Source organism: Hirundo rustica, chromosome 37 (genome assembly GCF_015227805.2).
Source record: "Hirundo rustica isolate bHirRus1 chromosome 37, bHirRus1.pri.v3, whole genome shotgun sequence".
NCBI classification, from domain to species: Eukaryota; Metazoa; Chordata; class Aves; order Passeriformes; family Hirundinidae; genus Hirundo; species Hirundo rustica.
Genome location: NC_053486.1, coordinates 165,043 through 187,868, shown reverse-complemented (window position 1 = coordinate 187,868; position 22,826 = coordinate 165,043). Strand labels below are relative to the sequence as shown.

At 58.6% G+C, this 22,826-nt stretch overlaps 1 long non-coding RNA gene and 5 other non-coding genes across 6 annotated transcripts; all 6 read right to left on the bottom strand.

Moving 5' to 3' along the window:
• Positions 1-1,498: 1,498 nt before the first annotated feature.
• LOC120764795 (small nucleolar RNA SNORD45) lies at positions 1,499-1,582 on the bottom strand. Its single transcript, XR_005704287.1, has one exon. It is a non-coding gene; the product is annotated as a small nucleolar RNA SNORD45 (small nucleolar RNA).
• Positions 1,583-5,536: 3,954 nt separating this feature from the next.
• LOC120764790 (small nucleolar RNA SNORD45) lies at positions 5,537-5,620 on the bottom strand. Its single transcript, XR_005704281.1, has one exon. It is a non-coding gene; the product is annotated as a small nucleolar RNA SNORD45 (small nucleolar RNA).
• Positions 5,621-9,619: 3,999 nt separating this feature from the next.
• On the bottom strand, positions 9,620-9,703 carry LOC120764794 (small nucleolar RNA SNORD45). Its single transcript, XR_005704285.1, has one exon. It is a non-coding gene; the product is annotated as a small nucleolar RNA SNORD45 (small nucleolar RNA).
• A 7,680-nt stretch (positions 9,704-17,383) lies between these two features.
• On the bottom strand, positions 17,384-17,467 carry LOC120764793 (small nucleolar RNA SNORD45). The gene has a single exon (XR_005704284.1). It is a non-coding gene; the product is annotated as a small nucleolar RNA SNORD45 (small nucleolar RNA).
• A 2,211-nt stretch (positions 17,468-19,678) lies between these two features.
• On the bottom strand, positions 19,679-22,142 carry LOC120764776 (uncharacterized). The gene is made up of 2 exons (XR_005704272.1): positions 22,051-22,142; positions 19,679-21,154 (listed from the first exon to the last, which is right to left on the bottom strand). It is a non-coding gene; the product is annotated as an uncharacterized LOC120764776 (long non-coding RNA).
• LOC120764787 (small nucleolar RNA SNORD45) lies at positions 21,552-21,635 on the bottom strand. The gene has a single exon (XR_005704277.1). It is a non-coding gene; the product is annotated as a small nucleolar RNA SNORD45 (small nucleolar RNA).
• Positions 22,143-22,826: the final 684 nt, after the last annotated feature.

The following is a 22,826-nucleotide window of genomic DNA, read 5'->3' as shown; positions in this document are numbered from 1 at the left end:
ACAGGAGCAGGGCCTGGCAGGAGCTGGGGCTGCAGGAGAAGGAGCCCTGCGGCTCATCTGGCAGCAAGAGGAGCAGGGGCCAAGGCTGACCAAGGGCAGGGAAGCACCTGCACTGCAATTCCCAGCTGCACCAGGCAGGGAGCACAGCTGGGGCTCCACAGCCCTTCCAAATCCTAATCCTGTCACAAGAGGGGAACAAGGGCAGCCCAAAGGAGCAGCGCTGGCCCTGACCCCCCTTCCCAGTCGCTCCTCCACAGTGCTGATCCCATGGGATGGCCACTGCCAGATGCTGTGGAGCAGGATCCAGAAAAGAGCACCTCCAGCTGCTTCCTTCACCCCCTGCACCTGATGCACTGGTGCCAGGGCCCAGCTTCCCCATACAATGGCCAAGCTGTTTCCTCCCTGCAAGGCTTCTGCCTCTCTCTTGGACCATCAGCCCTTTGCCAAGAGCCCTCCCAGCTTTCTGGGCACGGCCACACAAGCTCCTGCTCCCCATTTCTCCCTGGGGGCACCTTCCCCAAGCTCCCTCGTCTTCCCTCCTGTCCCCAGCACACGCCAGGGCACCCCAGAGCCCAGGAGGGTGTCACTGGATCCCAGCACACCCTAAGGTGCAGCTGGAGTGCACATGGATCACAAAGCCCCAAATTTAAGTGGGGCTGAACTGCAAGGGAAACCTTCCCAGGGTTGCAGGGTGGAGGCCAGAGCTCCCAGGGTCAGTGGGATTGGAGCCATCCCACAGCTTGTCCCTGGAGCAATGCTCAGTTCTGCGCTGGGGACTCAGCTGGCACCTCCCCAGGTGTGGGTGACACCTCGTGCTCTGCATTCCCAGCTCCCCAGGAGTGGGTAACACTCTGTGCTGTGCATTCCCAGGTCCCCAGGAGTGGGTGACACCCTGTGCTCTGCATTCCCAGATCCCCAGAAGATTTATAGGGAAGATACTTCCCTTGGGTCACAGGGGTGCCAGATAAATGCCCCGGCTTTCCAATGGCCTGAGAGGAGCTTGGGAGCAGCTGGATCCAAACCCAGCCCCACACAGGAGCAGCCGCTGCCTCTGGATCACCGCTCTGGGCTGCTGGAACGTCCTGCCTTGAACCGGAGACCTGCGGGAAGCACAAACCATTGCAGGCTTAGGGCCAGGCTGAGCACAGGTGCCACTGCCCTCCTGCACACTCACTGCCTCCCACCTGCAGCTGCCCCGGCCCCGCTGCACACGCGGAACCTGCACAGCTCTGCCAGCACACGGCGCCTCAGGGACACCCCCAAGTCAACATTCCCACACGCACCTGGCCACCGACCGCCAAACCGGGCAATTCGGGACACCCGAGAGCCCCTGCTGGGCACAAACCCCACGGCTCAGCCACAACCGCACCTGCCCCGCCTGCCCATGGGGCACAGCCCAACCCGGGCCCCCCTCTCCTCCAGCCGCCTCAAAGCCCCCGAGGGCCACTCGAGCCCGCCCTTGGCCAAAGCTCCACTGCCGGAGGGCTCGGGGCCTTCCCGGGCCTCAGAGTAATTCTAGAGCTAAAGCGGTGAGAGACATCAGCTCCGCTCAGATAATACATGCCAGCGCTCATCCCGGGCCCGGGAACTGCCTCCTCCTCCTCCTCCTCCTCCTCCTGCTCCTGCTGCTCCTCACGGCCCTTCCCGCGGCCCCGGCTCGGCGACACCGCCATCGGCCTCACCGTCCTCCCGCCGCCGCCTCGCCCGGCCCGGCCGCTCCGCCCTGGGCCGCGCCCTGCCGGGACCCCCACCTTTCCCCGGGACCCCCACCTTTCCCCGGGACCCCCACCTTTCCCCGGGATCCCCACCTTTCCCCGCGATCCCCACCTTGCCCCGGCCCGGCCCGCACCACGCCGCCGCTCCCGCTCCAAGGGACATCCGGCCGCGCCGGGGCGGGAGCAGCTGCCGCCGGGATCCGCCCCCGGCCGCCTCCTCTCTCCTTTGTCGCCCACCAGGTACAAACCGTCCTCATTAATCCCGCCCCATCCGCCTCCATTCCACCCCAGCCCACTCCATCCACACCGCCTCCGTTCCCATCCCAATCGTTCTACTCCCGATGGGAAAAATGCGTGCGAATGTGTTCGCAAAAGACTCCATGTGGAAAGAACGGGTGTGAGGTTCTTCACTGCTGTCACAGAAATTTGTGCTGATGTCTTCTAAACGGCTCTTAATGTCTGTATGAACATCCACCCAGGCACGTTTGTTACAGAACCCTGACCCGGAGAGTTTGAGCTCCTGAACTGGAGGGCAAGATGACACATGGGTCCGCACAAAGTGGAATTCCAGACGGTCGGAACTTCTGGTGGACCCGCAGAACCCAGGCAGCCTGAACTTCGGAACTTCAGGGGAAAATGGAACACGTGGTCAGGGGGGGAATATGTGGTCGGCGGTTCGGGAAGGCTCTACCTTACCTGGTACCTCAGGCAGTGGGGAAAGGGAGAGAGCAACATGCGATCGGGAGTTGAGAATAAAAACAGGCTGCAGCCTCCAAAACCTCGAGAGAGATCCCAGGGGCGTGTGCCTCAGGGCACTCCCTCCCTTTATTCCAATAAAGTTTCAGGACTCCTCTGTCCCCTTTGTGCACTTTTTCTAGCCTGGCTTCTCTGCACGGTCCCCAGCCACTTCCATCGCCATTCCATCCTCCCCTGTCCATTCCCAGCCCAGCCCAGTCCCCCCCACAAGCCCGTCCCGTGCTGGGACTGGCACAGGGCAGTGGGTGCCACCAGAGCGGGAGGAGTGCGCCATCAGCAGCTCCTGCCCCGTCAGCACCCAACAGCATCCACTGGCACCTGGCACTGACTCCAGAACAGCCTTTTTCCAAGGAAATCCTCTGCGCCGCTGAGAGGAAGGACAAGATTTGTCTTTACAAACAAGCCCTGGGTCGGCTGGTAGATAAAACCAGCATTGAGAGATGAGAGAAACAATGGGAAGGATTCTACTGATGGATGAACGGAAAAGAAGAAATTTGCCTTCACAAACGAACCAGGGTTGTTTGTAAATGAAACTGGATATTGAAAGATGAAAGTAACAATGGGGAAAACCCATAAATCCCAGAAGAATTAAAAACTAGGCGGGAGGGGTTGTACATTAAAAGGGGAATCTCAGGGCTTAGGCATTTTGGGAAGTCTATGCCTCTCAAGTACCTCGGCAAATGGGGAAAGTGAGAGCGAAATGCGGCCGAGAAATTGGGATAAAAAGGAGGCTGCGTCCTCCGAAAATCTGAGACACCCCAGGGGAAATGCCCCATGGCCTGTCCCTTTGCTGGAATAAAGTAAAAGGACTTCTCTGTCTCCTTTTTGGACATAAACCTCAGGTGTTCATGGATTAAATTTCCTAACAGACATAAGTAGTGTCATGAATGTATATTTTCGGCTAGAACATGGTATTAAAGTAGGGACTGGTTTTGTGGCATCCAAAATGGCTGCACCAGAAGGATGGAGAAAATCCCTCGCATTCCTGAATTATCTTATCCAGGTGAAGACAGCCAAAATCTGCAGGACAGGACTTTATTGAACCTGTGCTACCAGACCAAATGGAGCCACTTGCAGATGGGTCTACATGACAAAATGGTTGCGGGAGGAGTTGAAACTGAACAAAGAAATTCACACTCAAGAAAAAGGTCTGAATCATGTAGGTGATTTAATGAGTAACCAACAGGGTGAAACTTTTAAGGAGCGAGCTGAGCCTTTTCCTTAGCAGGTGTGCTCTAGGCTGAATACTAAGTCACCCGGTCATATCTTGCTTTTCTATCTCCTAAACGTCTTTTTATTTTTTATTAATCTCAGAATTTTTTTTAAAAAAGCAAACCTCTTTTTCACCCCCTCCATCCATGCAGTGGGGCCACCTGGGGGTGCCGTGCCTGCTGGGTCTGTGCCCGAGCACTCTGTGAAGTGTTTCACTGGCATCTTTTTCTCCTCCCTGCAGCTCTGCAGGCCCGTGGAAAGGATTCCCTTGGAGCACAAAGCCTTTTCCACGTGCCTCCCTCACCTGGCCCTGCTCTCCCTGTTCCTCAGCACTGCTGGCACATGCTGAAATCCCAGTGCCACGAGCTGAGAGCCAAAGAGGAGCAGCTGGCAAGGGACAGGGAGCAGGGCTGGCAGGAGCTGGGGCTGCAGGAGAAGGAGCCCTGCGGCTCATCTGGCAGCAAGAGGAGCAGGGGCCAAGGCTGACCAAGGGCAGGGAAGCACCTGCACTGCAATTCCCAGCTGCACCAGGCAGGGAGCACAGCTGGGGCTCCACAGCCCTTCCAAATCCTAATCCTGTCCCAAGAGGGGAACAAGGGCAGCCCAAAGGAGCAGCGCTGGCCCTGACCCCCCTTCCCAGTCGCTCCTCCACAGCGCTGATCCCACGGGATGGCCACTGCCAGGTGCTGTGGAGCAGGATCCAGAAAACAGCAGCTCCAGCTGCTTCCTTCACCCCCTGCACCTGATGCACTGGTGCCAGGGCCCAGCTTCCCCATGCAATGGCCAAGCTGTTTCCTCCCTGCAAGGCTTCTGCCTCTCTCTTGGACCATCAGCCCTTTGCCAAGAGCCCTCCCAGCTTTCTGGGCACGGCCACACAGGCTCCTGCTCCCCATTTCTCCCTGGGGGCACCTTCCCCAAGCACCCTCTGCTTCCCTCCTGTCCCCAGCACACGCCAGGGCACCCCAGAGCTCAGGAGGGTGTCACTGGATCCCAGGGCACCCCAAGGTGCAGGTGCAGGGCACATGGAGAACAAAGCCCCAAATTTAAGTGGGGCTGACTGCAAGGGAAAGCTTCCCAGGGGTGCAGGGTGGAGCCCAGAGTTCCCAGGGTCAGTGGGATTGGAGCCATCCCACAGCTTGTCCCTGGAACAATGCTCAGTTCTGCGCTGGGGACTCAGCTGGCAGCTCCCCAGGTGTGGGTGACACCTCGTGCTCTGCATTCCCAGCTCCCCAGGAGTGGGTGACACCCCGTGCTGTGCATTCCCAGATCCCCAGAAGATTTATAGGGAAGATACTTCTCTTGGGTCACAGGGGTGCCAGATAAATGCCCCGGCTTTCCAAAGGCCTGAGAGGAGCTTGGGAGCAGCTGGATCCAACCTCAGCCCCTCACAGGAGCAGCCGCTGCCTCTGGATCACCGCTCTGGGCTGCTGGAACGTCCTGCCTTGAACCGGAGACCTGCGGGAAGCACAAACCATTGCAGGCTTAGGGCCAGGCTGAGCACAGGTGCCACTGCCCTCCTGCACACTCACTGCCTCCCACCTGCAGCTGCCCCGGCCCCGCTGCACACGTGGAACCTGCACAGCTCTGCCAGCACACGGCGCCTCAGGGACACCCCCGAGTCAACATTCCCACACGCTCCTGGCCACCGACTGCCAAACCGGGCAATTCGGGACACCCGAGAGCCCCTGCTGGGCACAAACCCCACGGCTCAGCCACAACCGCACCTGCCCCGCCTGCCCATGGGGCACAGCCCAACCCGGGCCCCCCTCTCCTCCGGCCGCCTCAAAGCCCCCGAGGGCCACTCGAGCCCGCCCTTGGCAAAAGCTCCACTGCCGGAGGGCTCGGGGCCTTCCCGGGCCTCAGAGGAATTCTAGAGCTAAAGCGGTGAGAGACATCAGCTCCGCTCAGATAATACATGCCAGCGCTCATCCCGGGCCCGGGAACTGCCTCCTCCTCCTCCTCCTCCTCCTCCTCCTGCTCCTGCTGCTCCTCACGGCCCTTCCCGCGGCCCCGGCTCGGCGGCACCGCCATCGGCCTCACCGTCCTCCCGCCGCCGCCTCGCCCGGCCCGGCCGCTCCGCCCTGGGCCGCGCCCTGCCGGGACCCCCACCTTTCCCCGGGACCCCCACCTTTCCCCGCGATCCCCACCTTTCCCCGGGATCCCCACCTTTCCCCGGGACCCCCACCTTTCCCCGCGATCCCCACCTTGCCCCGCGATCCCCACCTTGCCCCGGCCCGGCCCGCACCACGCCGCCGCTCCCGCTCCAAGGGACATCCGGCCGCGCCGGGGCGGGAGCAGCTGCCGCCGGGATCCGCCCCCAGCCGCCTCCTCTCCCCTTTGTCGCCCTCCATGTTACAAACCGTCCTCATTAATCCGGCTCCATCCGCCTCCATTCCACCCCAGCTCACTCCATCCACACCGCCTCCGTCCCCATCCCAGTCGCTCTTCTCCCGATGGGAAAAATGGGTGCGAATGTGTTCGCAAAAGACTCCATGTGGAAAGAATGGGTGTGTGGTTCTTCACTGCTGTCACAGAAATTTGTGCTGATGTCTTCTAAACGGGTCTTAATGTCTGTATGAACATCCACCCGGGCACGTTTGTTACAGAACCCTGGCCCGGAGCGTTTGAGCTCCTGAACTGGAGGGCAAGATGACACATGGGTCCGCACAAAGTGAAACTGCAGACCGTCGGAACTTCTGGTGGACCCGCAGAACCCAGGCAGCCTGAACTTCGGAACTTCAGGGGAAAATGGAACACGTGGTCAAGGGGGGAATATGTGGTCAGCGGTTCGGGAAGGCTCTACCTTACCTGGTACCTCAGGCAGTGGGGAAAGGGAGAGAGCAACATGCGATGGGGAGTTGAGAATAAAAACAGGCTGCACCCTCCAAAACCTCGAGAGAGATCCCAGGGGCGTGTGCCTCAGGGTACTCCCTCCCTTTATTCCAATAAAGTTTCAGGACTCCTCTGTCCCCTTTGTGCACTTTTTTCTAGCCTGGCTTCTCTGCACGGTCCCCAGCCACTTCCATCGCCATTCCATCCTCCCCTGTCCATTCCCAGCCCAGCCCAGTCCCCCCCACAAGCCCGTCCCGTGCTGGGACTGGCACAGGGCAGTGGGTGCCACCAGAGCGGGAGGAGTGCGCCATCAGCAGCTCCTGCCCCGTCAGCACCCAACAGCATCCACTGGCACCTGGCACTGACTCCAGAACAGCCTTTTTCCAGGGAAATCCTCTGTGCCGCTGAGAGGAAGGTCAAGATTTGTCTTTACAGACAAGCCCTGGGTCGGCTGGTAGATAAAACCAGCACTGAGAGATGAGAGAAACAATGGGAAGGATTCTACTGATTGATGAATGGAAAAGAAGAAATTTGCCTTCACAAACGAACCGGAGGGTTGTTTGTAAATGATACTGGATATTGAAAGATGAAAGTAATACTGGGGAAAACCGATAAATCCCAGAAGAATTAAAAATTAGGCCGGAGGGGTTGTACATTAAAAGGGGAATCTCAGGGCTTAGGCATTTCGGGAAGTCTGTGCCTCTCAAGTACCTCGGCAAATGGGGAAAGTGAGAGCGAAATGCGGCCAGGAAATTGGGATAAAAAGGAGGCTGCGTCCTCTGAAAATCTGAAAGACCCCAGGGGAAATGCCCCATGGCCTGTCCCTTTGCTGGAATAAAGTAAAAGGACTTCTCTGTCTCCTTTTTGGACATAAACCTCAGGTGTTCATGGATTAAATTTCCTAACAGACATAAGTAGTGTGATGAATGTATATTTTCGGCTAGAACATGGTATTAAAGTAGGGACTGGTTTTGTGGCACCCAAAATGGCTACGCCAGAAGGACGGAGAAAATCCCTCGCATTCCTGAATTATCTTATCCCGGTGAAGACAGCCAAAATTTCCAGGAGAGGACTTTATTGAACCTGTGCTACCAGACCAGATGGAGCCACTTGCAGATGGGTGTGCAAGTTAAAACGGTCGCAGGAGTTGAAACTGAACAAAGAAATTCACACTCAAGAAAAAGGTTTGAATCATGTTGTTGATTTAATGAGTAACCAACAGGGTAAAACTTTTAAGGAGCAAGCTGAGCTATTTCCTTAGAAGTTTGCTCTTGGCTGAATACTAAGTCACCCAGTCACATCTTGCTTTTCTATCTCCTAAATGTCTTTTTATTTTTTATTAATCGCAGATTTTGTTGTAAAAAAGCAAACCTTGTTTTTCACTCCCTCCATCCATGCATGGGGGTACCTGGGGGGTGCCGTGCCTGCTGGGTCTGTGCCCGAGCACTCTGTGAAGTGTTTCACTGGCATCTTTTTCTCCTCCCTGCAGCTCTCCTGGCCCGTCGAAAGGATCCCCTTGGAGCACAAAGCCTTTTCTACGTGCCTCCCTCACCTGGCCCTGCTCTTCCTGTTCCTCAGCACTGCTGGCACATGCTGAAATCCCAGTGCCACGAGCTGAGAGCCAAAGAGGAGCAGCTGGCAAGGGACAGGGAGCAGGGCTGGCAGGAGCTGGGGCTGCAGGAGAAGGAGCCCTGCGGCACATCTGGCAGCAAGAGGAGCAGGGGCCAAGGCTGACCAAGGGCAGGGAAGCACCTGCACTGCAATTCCCAGCTGCACCAGGCAGGGAGCACAGCTGGGGCTCCACAGCCCTTCCAAATCCTAATCCTGTCCCAAGAGGGGAACAAAGGCAGCCCAAAGGAGCAGCGCTGGCCCTGACCCCCCCTTCCCAGTCGCTCCTCCACAGCGTTGATCCCATGGGATGGCCACTGCCAGGTGCTGTGGAGCAGGATCCAGAAAACAGCAGCTCCAGCTGCTTCCTTCACCCCCTGCACCTGATGCACTGGTGCCAGGGCCCAGCTTCCCCATGCAATGGCCAAGCTGTTTCCTCCCTGCAAGGCTTCTGCCTCTCTCTCGGACCATCAGCCCTTTGCCAAGAGCCCTCCCAGCTTTCTGGGCACAGCCACACAAGCTCCTGCTCCCCATTTCTCCCTGGGGACACCTTCCCCAAGCACCCTCTGCTTCCCTCCTGTCCCCAGCACACGCCAGGGCACCCCAGAGCCCAGGAGGATGTCAGTGGATCCCAGGGCACCCCAAGGTGCAGCTGGAGTGCACATGGATCACAAAGCCCCAAATTTAAGTGGGGCTGAACTGCAAGGGAAAGCTTCCCAGGGGTACAGGGCGGAGGCCAGAGCTCCCAGTGTCAGTGGGATTGGAGCCATCCCACAGCTTGTCCCTGGAACAATGCTCAGTTGTGCCCTGGGGACTCAGCTGGCAGCTCCCCAGGTGTGGGTGACACCTCGTGCTGTGCATTCCCAGCTCCCCAGGAGTGGGTGACACCCCGTGCTGTGCATTCCCAGCTCCCCAGAAGATTTATAGGGAAGATACTTCTCTTGGGTCTACAAGGCTGCAGGAGAGATGCCCTGGCTTTCCAAAGGCCTGAGAGGAGTTCGGGAGCAGCTGGATCCAAACCCAGCCCCACACAGGAGCAGCCGCTGCCTCTGGATCACCGCTCCAGGCTGCTGGAACGTCCTGCCTTGAACCGGAGACCTGCGGGAAGCACAAACCATTCCAGGCTCAGGGCCAGGCTGAGCACAGGTGCTACTGCCCTCCTGCACACTCACTGCCTCCCACCTGCAGCTGCCCCGGCCCCGCTGCACACGTGGAACCTGCTCAGCTTTGCCAGCACACGGCGCCTCAGGGACACCCCCGAGTCAACATTCCCACACGCACCTGGCCACCGACCGCCAAACCGGGCAATTCGGGACACCCGAGAGCCCCTGCTGGGCACAAACCCCACGGCTCAGCCACAACCGCACCTGCCCCGCCTGCCCATGGGGCACAGCCCAACCCGGGCCCCCCTCTCCTCCGGCCGCCTCAAAGCCCCCGAGGGCCACTCGAGCCCGCCCTTGGCCAAAGCTCCACTGCCGGAGGGCTCGGGGCCTTCCCGGGCCTCAGAGTAATTCTAGAGCTAAAGCGGTGAGAGACATCAGCTCCGCTCAGATAATACATGCCAGCGCTCATCCCGGGCCCGGGAACGCCTCCTCCTCCTCCTCCTCCTCCTCCTCCTCCTGCTGCTCTTCTCACGGCCCTTCCCGCGGCCCCCGGCTCGGCGGCACCGCCATCGCCTCACCGTCCTCCCGCGCCGCCTCGCCCGGCCCGCCGCTCCGCCCTGGGCCGCGCCCTCCGGGACCCCCACCTTTCCCCGGGACCCCCACCTTTCCCCGGACCCCCACCTTTCCCGGGACCCCCACCTTTCCCCGCGATCCCCACCTTGCCCCGGCCCGGCCCGCACCACGCCGCCGCTACCGCTCCAAGGGACATCCGGCCGCGCCGGGGCGGGAGCAGCTGCCGCCGGGATCCGCCCCCAGCCGCCTCCTCTGCCCTTTGTCGCCCTCCATGTTACAAACCGGCCTCATTAATCCCGCCCCATCCACCTCCCTTCCACTCCAGCCCACTCCATCCACACCGCCTCCATCCCCATCCCAATCGCTCTCGTCGCGATTGGAAAAATGCGTTCGAATGTATTCGCAAAAGACTCCATGTGGAAAGAACGGGTGTGAGGTTCTTCACTGCTATCACAGAAATTTGTGCTGATGTCTTCTAAATGGGTCTTAATGTCTGCATGAACATCCACCCGGGCACGTTTGTTACAGAACCCTGACCCGGAGAGTTTGAGCTCCTGAACTGGAGGGCAAGATGACACATGGGTCCGCACAAAGTGAAACTGCAGACTGGGAACTTCTAGTGGACCCGCAGAACCCAGGCAGCCTGAACTTCGGAACTTCAGGGGAAAATGGAACACGTGGTCAAGGGGGGAATATGTGGTCGGCGGTTCGGGAAGGCTCTACCTTACCTGGCACCTCAGGCAGTGGGGAAAGGGAGAGAACAACATGCGATGGGGAGTTGAGAATAAAAACAGGCTGCACCCTCCAAAACCTCGAGAGAGATCCCAGGGGCGTGTGCCTCAGGGCACTCCCTCCCTTTATTCCAATAAAGTTTCAGGACTCCTCTGTCCCCTTTGTGCATTTTTTCTAGCCTGGCTTCTCTGCATGGTCCCCAGCCACTTCCATCGCCATTCCATCCTCCCCTGTCCATTCCCAGCCCAGCCCAGTCCCCCCCCACAAGCCCGTCCCGTGCTGGGACTGGCACAGGGCAGTGGGTGCCACCAGAGCGGGAGGAGTGCGCCATCAGCACCTCCTGCCCCGTCAACACCCAACAGCATCCACTGGCACCGGGCAGTGACTCCAGAACAGCCTTTTTCCAGGGAATCCTCTGCGGCCGCTGAGAGGAAGGTCAAGATTTGTCTTTACAAACAAGCCCTGGGTCCGCTGGTAGATAAAACTAGCATTGAGAGATGAGAGAAACAATGGGAAGGATTCTACTGATTGGTGAATGGAAAAGAAGAAATTTGCCTTCACAAACGAACCAGAGGGTTGTTTGTAAATGAAACTGGGTATCGAATGGTGAAAGTAACAATGGGGAAAACCCATAAATCCCAGAAGAATTAAAAATTAGGCGGGAGGGGTTGTACATTAAAAGGGGAATCTCAGGGCTTAGGCATTTCGGGAAGTCTGTGCCTCTCAAGTACCTCGGCAAATGGGGAAAGTGAGAGCGAAATGCGGCTGAGAAATTGGGATAAAAAGGAGGCGGCGTCCTCCAAAATCTGAGAGACCCCAGGAGAAATGCCCCATGGCCTCTCCCTTTATTGGAATAAAGTAAAAGGACTCCTCTGTCTCCTTTTTGGACACAAACCTCTGGTGTTCATGGATTAAATTTCCTAACAGACATAGTATGTGATGATTATCTTTTCGGCTAGAACATGGTATTAAAGTAGGGACTGGTTTTGTGGCATCCAAACTGGCTACACCAGAAGGATGGAGAAAATCCGTCGCATTCCTGAATTATCTATCCAGGTGAAGACAGCCTGAATCTCCAGGACAGGACTTTATTGAACTTGTGCTACCAGACCAGATGGAGCCGTGCCTGCTGGGTCTGTGCCCGAGCACTCTGTGAAATGTTTCACTGGCATCTTTTTCTCCTCCCTGCAGCTCTCCTGGCCCATGGAAAGGATTCCCTTTGAGCACAAAGCCTTTCTACGTGCCTCCCTCACCTGGCCCTGCTCTCCCTGTTCCTCAGCACTGCTGGCACGTGCTGAAATCCCAGTGCCACGAGCTGAGAGCCAAAGAGGAGCAGCTGGCAAGGGACAGGGAGCAGGGCCTGGCAGGAGCTGGGGCTGCAGGAGAAGGAGCCCTGCGGCTCATCTGGCAGCAAGAGGAGCAGGGGCCAAGGCTGACCAAGGGCAGGGAAGCACCTGCACTGCAATTCCCAGCTGCACCAGGCAGGGAGCACAGCTGGGGCTCCACAGCCCTTCCAAATCCTAATCCTCTCCCAAGAGGGGAACAAGGGCAGCCCAAAGGAGCAGCGCTGGCCCTGACCCCCCCTTCCCAGTCGCTCCTCCACAGCGCTGATCCCATGGGATGGCCACTGCCAGGTGCTGTGGAGCAGGATCCAGAAAAGAGCAGCTCCAGCTGCTTCCTTCACCCCCTGCACCTGATGCACTGGTGCCAGGGCCCAGCTTCCCCATGCAATGGCCAAGCTGTTTCCTCCCTGCAAGGCTTCTGCCTCTCTCTTGGACCATCAGCCCTTTGCCAAGAGCCCTCCCAGCTTTCTGGGCACAGCCACACAGGCTCCTGCTCCCCATTTCTCCCTGGGGGCACCTTCCCCAAGCACCCTCTGCTTCCCTCCTGTCCCCAGCACACGCCAGGGCACCCCAGAGCCCAGGAGGGTGTCACTGGATCCAGGGCACCCCAAGGTGCAGCTGGAGTGCACATGGATCACAAAGCCCCAAATTTAAGTGGGGCTGAACTGCAAGGGAAAGCTTCCCAGGGGTGCAGGGTGGAGGCCAGAGCTCCCAGGGTCAGTGGGATTGGAGCCATCCCACAGCTTGTCCCTGGAGCAATGCTCAGTTCTGCGCCGGGGACTCAGCTGGCAGCTCCCCAGGTTGGGTGACACCGTGTGCTCTGCATTCCCAGCTCCCCAGCAGTGGGTGACACCCCGTGCTGTGCATTCCCAGATCCCCAGAAGATTTATAGGGAAGATACTTCTCTTGGGTCACAGGGGTGCCAGATAAATGCCCCAGCTTTCCAAAGGCCTGAGAGGAGCTTGGGAGCAGCTGGATCCAACCTCAGCCCCTCAAAGGAGCAGCCGCTGCCTCTGGATCACCGCTCTGGGATGCTGGAACGTCCTGCCTTGAACCGGAGACCTGCGGGAAGCACAAACCATTGCAGGCTTAGGGCCAGGCTGAGCACAGGTGCCACTGCCCTCCTGCACACTCACTGCCTCCCACCTGCAGCTGCCCCGGCCCCGCTGCACACGTGGAACCTGCACAGCTCTGCCAGCACACGGCGCCTCAGGGACACCCCCGAGTCAACATTCCCACACGCTCCTGGCCACCGACCGCCAAACCGGGCAATTCGGGACACCCGAGAAGCCCTGCTGGGCACAAACCCCACGGCTCAGCCCCAACCGCACCCTGCCCATGGGGCACAGCACAACCCGGGCCCCCCTCTCCTCCGGCCGCCTCAAAGCCCCCGAGGGCCACTCGAGCCCGCCCTTGGCCAAAGCTCCACTGCCGGAGGGCTCGGGGCCCTTCCCGGGCCTCAGAAGTAATTCTAGAGCTAAGCGCGGTGAGAGACATCAGCCTCCGCTCAGATAATACATGCCAGCGCTCATCCCGGGCCCGGGAACTGCCTCCTCCTCCTCCTGCTCCTGCCTCCTGCTCTGCTGCCTCCTCACGGCCCCTTCCCGCGCCCCGGCTCGGCGGCACCGCCATCGGCCTCACCGTCCACCCGCCGCCGCCTCGCCCGGCCCGGCCGCTCCGCCCTGGGCCGCCCCCTGCCGGGACCCCCACCTTTCCCCGGGATCCCCACCTTCTCCCGGACCCCCACCTTTACCCGCGGATCCCCACCCTTCCAACCTTCCCCGCGATCCCCACCTTTCCCCGCGATCCCCACCTTGCCCCGGCCCGGCCCGCACCACGCCGCCGCTCCCGCTCCAAGGGACATCCGGCCGCGCCGGGGCGGGAGCAGCTGCCGCCGGGATCCGCCCCCGGCCGCCTCCTCTCCCCTTTGTCGCCCTCCATGTACAAACCGTCCTCATTAATCCGGCTCCATCCGCATCTCAATCGCCTCTAGCCCCATCCACCTCCATTCCACTCCAGCCCACTCCATCCACGCCGCCTCCGTCCCCATCCCAATCGCTCTCGTCGCGATGGGAAAAATGCGTGCGAATGTATTCGCAAAAGACTCCATGTGGAAAGAACGGGTGTGGGGTTCTTCACTGCTGTCACAGAAATGTGTGCTGATGTCTTCTAAATGGGTCTTAATGTCTGTATGAACATCCACCCGGGCACGTTTGTTACAGAACCCTGACCCGGAGAGTTTGAGCTCCTGAACTGGAGGGCAAGATGACACATGGGTCCGCACAAAGTGAAATTGCAGACGATCGGAACTTCTGGTGGACCCGCAGAACCCAGGCAGCCGGAACTTCGGAACTTCAGGGGAAAATGGAACACGTGGTCAAGGGGGGAATATGTGGTCGGCGGTTCGGGAAGGCTCTACCTTACCTGGTACCTCAGGCAGTGGGGAATGGGAGAGAGCAACATGCGATCGGGAGTTGAGAATAAAAACAGGCTGCACCCTCCAAAACCTCGAGAGATCCCAGGGGCGTGTGCCTCAGGGCACTCCCTCCCTTTATTCCAATAAAGTTGCAGGACTCCTCTGTCCCCTTTGTGCACTTTTTCTAGCCTGGCTTCTCTGCACGGTCCCCAGCCACTTCCATCGCCATTCCATCCTCCCCTGTCCATTCCCAGCCCAGCCCAGTCCCCCCCACAAGCCCGTCCCGTGCTGGGACTGGCACAGGGCAGTGGGTGCCACCAGAGCGGGAGGAGTGCGCCATCAGCAGCTCCTGCCCCGTCAACACCCAACAGCATCCACTGGCACCTGGCAGTGACTCCAGAACAGCCTTTTTCCAGGGAAATCCTCTGCGCCGCTGAGAGGAAGGTCAAGATTTGTCTTTACAAACAAGCCCTGGGTCCGCTGGTAGATAAAACTAGCATTGAGAGATGAGAGAAACAATGGGAAGGATTCTACTGATTGGTGAATGGAAAAGAAGAAATTTGCCTTCACAAACGAACCATAGGGTTGTTTGTAAATGAAATTGGATATCGAAAGGTGAAAGTAACAATGGGGAAAACCCATAAATCCCAGAAGAATTAAAAATTAGGCGGGAGGGGTTATACATTAAAAGGGGAATCTCAGGGCTTAGGCATTTGGGGAAGTCTGTGCCTCTCAAGTACCTCGGCAAATGGGGAAAGTGAGAGCGAAATGCGGCCGGGAAATTGGGATAAAAAGGAGGCTGCGTCCTCCGAAAATCTGAGAGACCCCAGGGAAATGCCCCATGGCCTCTCCCTTTATTGGAATAAAGTAAAAGGACTCCTCTGTCTCCTTTTTGGACACAAACCTCTGGTGTTCATGGATTAAATTTCCTAACAGACATAAGTAGTGTGATGAATGTATCTTTTCGGCTAGAACATGGTATTAAAGTAGGGACTGGTTTTGTGGCATCCAAACTGGCTACACCAGAAGGATGGAGAAAATCCCTCGCATTCCTGAATTACCTTATCCAGGTGAAGACAGCCAAAATCTCCAGGACAGGACTTTATTGAACCTGTGCTACCAGACCAGATGGAGCCACTTGCAGATGGGTCTGCAAGTTGAAACGGTCACAGGAGTTGAAACTGAACAAAGAAATTCACACTCAAGAAAAAGGTTTGAATCATGTTGTTGATTTAATGAGTAACCAACAGGGTAAAACTTTTAAGGAGCAAGCTGAGCTATTTCCTTAGAAGTTTGCTCTTGGCTGAATACTAAGTCACCCGGTCATATCTTGCTTTTCTATCTCCTAAATGTCTTTTCATTTTTTATTAATCGCAGATTTTGTTGTAAATAAGCAAACCTTGTTTTTCACACCCTCCATCCATGCATGGGGGCACCTGGGGGGGCCGTGCCTGCTGGGTCTGTGCCCGAGCACTCTGTGAAAGTGTTTCACTGGCATCTTTTTCCCCTCCCTGCAGCTCTCCTGGCCCGTGGAAAGGATCCCCTTGGAGCACAAAGCCTTTTCCACGTGCCTCCCTCACCTGGCCCTGCTCTCCCTGCTCCTCAGCACTGCTGGCACAGTGCTGAAATCCCAGTGCCACGAGCTGAGAGTACAAAGAGGAGCAGCTGGCAAGGGACAGGAGCCAGGGCTGGCAGGAGCTGGGGCTGCAGGAGAAGGAGCCCTGCGGCTCATCTGGCAGCAAAGAGGAGCAGGGGCCAAGGCTGACCAAGGGCAGGGAAGCACCTGCACTGCAATTCTCAGCTGCAAGCCAGGCAGGGAGCACAGCTGGGGCTCCACAGCCCTTCCAAATCCTAATCCTCTCCCAAGAGGGGAACAAGGGCAGCCCAAAGGAGCAGCGCTGGCCCTGACCCCCCTTCCCAGTCGCTCCTCCACAGCGCTGATCCTATGGGATGGCCACTGCCAGGTGCTGTGGAGCAGGATCCAGAAAAGAGCAGCTCCAGCTGCTTCCTTCAGCCCCTGCACCTGATGCACTGGTGCCAGGGCCCAGCTTCCCCATGCAATGGCCAAGCTGTTTCCTCCCTGCAACACTTCTGCCTCTCTCTTGGACCATCAGCCCTTTGCCAAGAGCCCTCCCAGCTTTCTGGGCACAGCCACACAAGCTCCTGCTCCCCATTTCTCCCTGGGGACACCTTCCCCAAGCTCCCTCTGCTTCCCTCCTGTCCACAGCACACGCCAGGGCACCCCAGAGCCCAGGAGGGTGTCACTGGATCCCAGGGCACTCCAAGGTGCAGCTGCAGTGCACATGGATCACAAAGCCCCAAAATTAAGTGGGGCTGAACTGCAAGGGAAAGCTTCCCAGGGGTGCAGGGTGGAGGCCAGAGCTCCCAGGGTCAGTGGGATTGGAGCCATCCCACAGCTTGTCCCTGGAGCAATGCTCCATTCTGCGCTGGGGACTCAGCTGGCAGCTCCCCAGGTGTGGGTGACACCCCGTGCTGTGCATTCCCAGATCCCCAGGAGATTTATAGGGAAGATACTTCTCTTGGGTCACAGGGGTGCCAGATAAATGCCCTGGCTTTCCAAAGGCCTGAGAGGAGCCTGGGAGCAGCTGGATCCAAACCCAGCCCCACACAGGAGCAGCCGCTGCCTCTGGATCACCGCTCCGGGCTGCTGGAACGTCCTGCCTTGAACCGGAGACCTGCGGGAAGCACAAACCATTGCAGGCTTAGGGCCAGGCTGAGCACAGGTGCCACTGCCCTCCTGCACACTCACTGCCTCCCACCTGCAGCTGCCCCGGCCCCGCTGCACACGTGGAACCTGCACAGCTCTGCCAGCACACGGCGCCTCAGGGACACCCCCGAGTCAACATTCCCACACGCACCTGGCCACCGACCGCCAAACCGGGCAATTCGGGACACCCGAGAGCCCCTGCTGGGCACAAACCCACGGCTCAGCCACAACCGCACCTGCCCCGCCTGCCCATGGGGCACAGCCCAACCCGGGCCCCCCTCTCCTCCGGCCGCCTCAAAGCCCCCGAGGGCCACTCGAGCCCGCCCTTGGCCAAAGCTCCACTGCCGGAGGGCTCGGGGCCTTCCCGGGCCTCAGAGTAATTCTAGAGCTAAAGCGGTGAGAGACATCAGCTCCGCTCAGATAATACATGCCAGCGCTCATCCCGGGCCCGGGAACTGCCTCCTCCTCCTCCTCCTCCTGCTCCTGCTCCTGCTGCTCCTCACGGCCCTTCCCGCGGCCCCGGCTCGGCGGCACCGCCATCGGCCTCACCGTCCTCCCGCCGCCGCCTCGCCCGGCCCGGCCGCTCCGCCCTGGGCCGCGCCCTGCCGGGACCCCCACCTTTCCCCGGGATCCCCACCTTTCCCCGGGACCCCCACCTTTCCCCGCGATCCCCACCTTTCCCCGGGACCCCCACCTTTCACCGGGACCCCCACCTTTCCCCGGGACCCCCAGCTTTCCCCGGGACCCCCACCTTTCCCCGCGATCCCCACCTTTCCCCGGGATCCCCACCTTTCACCGGGACCCCCACCTTTCACCGGGACCCCCACCTTTCCCCGGGATCCCCACCTTTCCCCGGGACCCCCACCTTTCCCCGCGATCCCCACCTTGCCCCGGCCCGGCCCGCACCACGCCGCCGCTCCCGCTCCAAGGGACATCCGGCCGCGCCGGGGCGGGAGCAGCTGCCGCCGGGATCCGCCCCCGGCCGCGTCCTCTCCCCTTTGTCGCCCGCCAGGTACAAACCGTGCTCATTAATCCGGCTCCATCCGCCTCCATTCCACCCCAGCCCACTTCCACACCACCTCCATCCCCATCCCAATCGCTCTTCTCCCGATGGGAAAAATGTGTGCAAATGTATTCGCAAAAACTCGATGTGGAAAGAACGGGTGTGGGGTTCTTCACTGCTGTCACAGAAATTTGTGCTGATGTCTTCTAAACGGCTCTTAATGTCTGTATGAACATCCACCCGGGCACGTTTGTTACAGAACCCTGTCCCGGAGAGTTTGAGCTCCTGAACTGGAGGGCAAGATGACACATGGGTCCGCACAAAGTGAAATTGCAGACTGTCGGAACTTCTGGTGGACCCGCAGAACCCAGGCAGCCTGAACTTGGGAACTTCAGGGGAAAATGGAACACGTGTTCAAGGGGGGAATATGTGGTCGGCGGTTCGGGAAGGCTCTACCTTACCTGGCACCTCAGGCAGTGGGGAGAGAGCAACATGCGATCAGGAGTTGAGAATAAAAACAGGCTGCACCCTCCAAAACCTCGAGAGAGATCCCAGGGGCGTGTGCCTCAGGGCACTCCCTCCCTTTATTCCAAAAGTTTCAGGACTCCTCTGTCTCCTTTGTGCACTTTTTTCTAGCCTGGCTTCTCTGCACGTCCCCAGCCACTTCCATCGCCATTCCATCCTCCCCTGTCCATTCCCAGCCCAGCCCAGTCCCCCCCACAAGCCCGTCCCGTGCTGGGACTGGCACAGGGCAGTGGGTGCCACCAGAGCGGGAGGAGTGCGCCATCAGCAGCTCCTGCCCCGTCAGCACCCAACAGCATCCACTGGCACCTGGCAGTGACTCCAGAACAGCCTTTTTCCAGGGAAATCCTCTGCGCCGCTGAGAGGAAGGACAAGATTTGTCTTTACAAACAAGCCCTGGGTCCCCTGGTAGATAAAACCAGCATTGAGAGATGAGAGAAACAATGGGAAGGATTCTACTGATTGGTGAATGGAAAAGAAATTTGCATTCACAAACGAACCATAGGGTTGTTTGTAAATGAAATTGGATATCGAAAGGTGAAAGTAACAATGGGGAAAACCCATAAATCCCAGAAGAATTAAAAATTAGGCGGGAGGGGTTATACATTAAAAGGGGAATCTCAGGGCTTAGGCATTTGGGGAAGTCTGTGCCTCTCAAGTACCTCGGCAAATGGGGAAAGTGAGAGCGAAATGCGGCCGGGAAATTGGGATAAAAAGGAGGCTGCGTCCTCCGAAAATCTGAGAGACCCCAGGGAAATGCCCCATGGCCTCTCCCTTTATTGGAATAAAGTAAAAGGACTCCTCTGTCTCCTTTTTGGACACAAACCTCTGGTGTTCATGGATTAAATTTCCTAACAGACATAAGTAGTGTGATGAATGTATCTTTTCGGCTAGAACATGGTATTAAAGTAGGGACTGGTTTTGTGGCATCCAAACTGGCTACACCAGAAGGATGGAGAAAATCCCTCGCATTCCTGAATTACCTTATCCAGGTGAAGACAGCCAAAATCTCCAGGACAGGACTTTATTGAACCTGTGCTACCAGACCAGATGGAGCCACTTGCAGATGGGTCTGCAAGTTGAAACGGTCACAGGAGTTGAAACTGAACAAAGAAATTCACACTCAAGAAAAAGGTTTGAATCATGTTGTTGATTTAATGAGTAACCAACAGGGTAAAACTTTTAAGGAGCAAGCTGAGCTATTTCCTTAGAAGTTTGCTCTTGGCTGAATACTAAGTCACCCGGTCATATCTTGCTTTTCTATCTCCTAAATGTCTTTTCATTTTTTATTAATCGCAGATTTTGTTGTAAATAAGCAAACCTTGTTTTTCACACCCTCCATCCATGCATGGGGGCACCTGGGGGGGCCGTGCCTGCTGGGTCTGTGCCCGAGCACTCTGTGAAATGTTTCACTGGCATCTTTTTCCCCTCCCTGCAGCTCTCCTGGCCCGTGGAAAGGATCCCCTTGGAGCACAAAGCCTTTTCCACGTGCCTCCCTCACCTGGCCCTGCTCTCCCTGCTCCTCAGCACTGCTGGCACGTGCTGAAATCCCAGTGCCACGAGCTGAGAGACAAAGAGGAGCAGCTGGCAAGGGACAGGACCAGGGCTGGCAGGAGCTGGGGCTGCAGGAGAAGGAGCCCTGCGGCTCATCTGGCAGCAAAAGGAGCAGGGGCCAAGGCTGACCAAGGGCAGGGAAGCACCTGCACTGCAATTCTCAGCTGCACCAGGCAGGGAGCACAGCTGGGGCTCCACAGCCCTTCCAAATCCTAATCCTGTCCCAAGAGGGGAACAAGGGCAGCCCAAAGGAGCAGCGCTGGCCCTGACCCCCCTTCCCAGTCGCTCCTCCACAGCGCTGATCCTATGGGATGGCCACTGCCAGGTGCTGTGGAGCAGGATCCAGAAAAGAGCAGCTCCAGCTGCTTCCTTCAGCCCCTGCACCTGATGCACTGGTGCCAGGGCCCAGCTTCCCCATGCAATGGCCAAGCTGTTTCCTCCCTGCAACACTTCTGCCTCTCTCTTGGACCATCAGCCCTTTGCCAAGAGCCCTCCCAGCTTTCTGGGCACAGCCACACAAGCTCCTGCTCCCCATTTCTCCCTGGGGACACCTTCCCCAAGCTCCCTCTGCTTCCCTCCTGTCCACAGCACACGCCAGGGCACCCCAGAGCCCAGGAGGGTGTCACTGGATCCCAGGGCACTCCAAGGTGCAGCTGCAGTGCACATGGATCACAAAGCCCCAAAATTAAGTGGGGCTGAACTGCAAGGGAAAGCTTCCCAGGGGTGCAGGGTGGAGGCCAGAGCTCCCAGGGTCAGTGGGATTGGAGCCATCCCACAGCTTGTCCCTGGAGCAATGCTCCATTCTGCGCTGGGGACTCAGCTGGCAGCTCCCCAGGTGTGGGTGACACCCCGTGCTGTGCATTCCCAGATCCCCAGGAGATTTATAGGGAAGATACTTCTCTTGGGTCACAGGGGTGCCAGATAAATGCCCTGGCTTTCCAAAGGCCTGAGAGGAGCCTGGGAGCAGCTGGATCCAAACCCAGCCCCACACAGGAGCAGCCGCTGCCTCTGGATCACCGCTCCGGGCTGCTGGAACGTCCTGCCTTGAACCGGAGACCTGCGGGAAGCACAAACCATTGCAGGCTTAGGGCCAGGCTGAGCACAGGTGCCACTGCCCTCCTGCACACTCACTGCCTCCCACCTGCAGCTGCCCCGGCCCCGCTGCACACGTGGAACCTGCACAGCTCTGCCAGCACACGGCGCCTCAGGGACACCCCCGAGTCAACATTCCCACACGCACCTGGCCACCGACCGCCAAACCGGGCAATTCGGGACACCCGAGAGCCCCTGCTGGGCACAAACCCACGGCTCAGCCACAACCGCACCTGCCCCGCCTGCCCATGGGGCACAGCCCAACCCGGGCCCCCCTCTCCTCCGGCCGCCTCAAAGCCCCCGAGGGCCACTCGAGCCCGCCCTTGGCCAAAGCTCCACTGCCGGAGGGCTCGGGGCCTTCCCGGGCCTCAGAGTAATTCTAGAGCTAAAGCGGTGAGAGACATCAGCTCCGCTCAGATAATACATGCCAGCGCTCATCCCGGGCCCGGGAACTGCCTCCTCCTCCTCCTCCTCCTGCTCCTGCTCCTGCTGCTCCTCACGGCCCTTCCCGCGGCCCCGGCTCGGCGGCACCGCCATCGGCCTCACCGTCCTCCCGCCGCCGCCTCGCCCGGCCCGGCCGCTCCGCCCTGGGCCGCGCCCTGCCGGGACCCCCACCTTCCCCGGGACCCCCACCTGTCCCCGGGATCCCCACCTTTCCCCGGGACCCCCACCTTTCCCCGGGATCCCCACCTTTCCCCGGGACCCCCACCTTTCCCCGCGATCCCCACCTTTCCCCGGGACCCCCACCTTTCCCCGGGACCCCCAGCTTTCCCCGCGATCCCCACCTTTCCCCGGGACCCCCACCTTTCCCCGGGACCCCCACCTTTCCCCGGGACCCCCACCTTTCCCCGCGATCCCCACCTTGCCCCGGCCCGGCCCGCACCACGCCGCCGCTCCCGCTCCAAGGGACATCCGGCCGCGCCGGGGCGGGAGCAGCTGCCGCCGGGATCCGCCCCCAGCCGCCTCCCCTGCCCTTTGTCGCCCTCCAGGTACAAACCGTCCTCATTAATCCGGCCCCATCCGCCTCCATTCCACTCCAGCCCACTCCATCCACACCGCTTACGTCACCATCCCAATCGCTCTTCTCCCGATGGGAAAAATGCGTGCGAATGTATTCGCAAAAGACTCCATGTGGAAAGAACGGGTGTGGGGTTCTTCACTGCTGTCACAGAAATTTGTGCTGATGTCTTCTAAACGGGTCTTAATGTCTGTATGAACATCCACCCGGGCACGTTTTTACAGGACCCTTGAGACGTTAATTTTGAGGAACTAAGGATTTTTTAGGAAAGTTAAGATAATAAGTTGCTGAATTAGCTGAAGTAGATAGGTAATCTTTGTTCGCAGTTAACAGAAGCCGCATCTTGGATAAGCTATCCTGGATTTAGTTAACTCATTTCTTGTCAGCTTTATGTTTATGTAGCTGTGCTTGTAACGAAAACCAAAATGTGGTCAATAGGACATAAGATAGCTGCAGATTTCCTGCTTACAGGACCCATTGAACACAGGAAACTGTAAGTTCTACCAAGGAATCATTTGTCACGAATGCATTGAAAAGGTAGAAAGGTCAGGACGAGGAAGACTCATCTTACTTCCTCATTTTAGGTGACTCCTCCCCAAAATAGACCCCCGACTCATTT